General features: G+C 40.2%; 1 non-coding gene across 1 annotated transcript; it reads right to left on the bottom strand.

Annotated features, from left to right (window-relative positions):
• Positions 1-236: 236 nt before the first annotated feature.
• Positions 237-307, bottom strand: Trnag-gcc. Its single transcript has one exon. It is a non-coding gene; the product is annotated as a tRNA-Gly (tRNA).
• Between the last annotated feature and the right edge of the window lie 866 nt (positions 308-1,173).

The raw sequence follows: 1,173 nt of genomic DNA, 5'->3' as shown, positions 1-1,173 counted from the left end.
AGAGAAGGGGACCCTACCTCCCTGGAGCCGGGTTAATGATTGTGTATGGTGCCACAATGAAATGTAAAATATAAATTTAAAACAAAAACAAATTCATTGCTTCTGTTGAATTACATTTAAAAGCCAGTAGTAGTTTAATCTGTCAGGTTTCCTCGTAACCAACTGCGAACGGACTCTAATGAGTAGGTGGAGGTTCTTTAAGATATTAAGCTAGCTGCAAGTACGAGAAAAAATCATGCATCGGCCGGGAATCGAACCCGGGCCGCCCGCGTGGCAGGCGAGCATTCTACCACTGAACCACCGATGCTAACGTTAGAGGCAAACAGAAGAGATATCTTCGCGTATAGCTGCGTCACTGGCACAGACGTTACGCTGAGTCACGCTCTTTGGGCTGGCGCTGCTTTCTCTGTGCCAGTCATAACACTGGTGGCATTTATTTTGCACGTAACACAGGCAATGTTGCGTCTGGAAATAACGAGCACACTACATAAATAATACACTGACGTCGGACCATACCGACAGGAACGCAGGTCGATATAGCTTCACTTAATATGACAGTGCTGGACTTCGGCGGAAACGGAAGCAAAGGTGCAATTTTACCAGAGCGATGAGTTTACCAATTTCGTTTCCTGGTACAGAAACTCAGAAATGAAGAAAATTAGCACAAGATATACAGGTATGGAGCAAGAACTAAAACGAATCGAGGGAATTAGTGATACAAATATATGTTAATTCAGACTAACGTAGGAATAGAATTCAGCTTCGTAACAAATGTCACTTTCCCTGTAAACATTTTGCTGTTGCTAGAGTACGAATACTATCCTGTAACACGGGAAACTACAGAATATGTAGGCAAAATTCCTGAATGTTTAGAGTGAATTTACGTGGCGTTAAGCCGAAATCTTTTGATACTTAAGTACAGAATTTTCACCTTCTTAATATTTAGTGCAAAGACGCACCACGAAGGAATTATCCGTACGGGACGGAAATCGGTAGATATGATGTACAGTACAGACAAACAAATGATTACATTTTCAGAAAAATTGGATTTTTTATTCAAGAGGGAGCATCTTCGAGGCGTGTTTTTTAAGTAATTACAGTTTTGAAATTAAAAAAGACGTGCCAAGACATTTCAATAATATTTATTTTTACATGAAAGCCTGTATCTTAATT

Source organism: Schistocerca americana, chromosome 1 (assembly GCF_021461395.2).
Source record: "Schistocerca americana isolate TAMUIC-IGC-003095 chromosome 1, iqSchAmer2.1, whole genome shotgun sequence".
NCBI lineage: Eukaryota > Metazoa > Arthropoda > Insecta > Orthoptera > Acrididae > Schistocerca > Schistocerca americana.
Note: the sequence above shows the minus strand (reverse complement) of the source record. Positions and strands in the feature narration are given on the sequence as shown.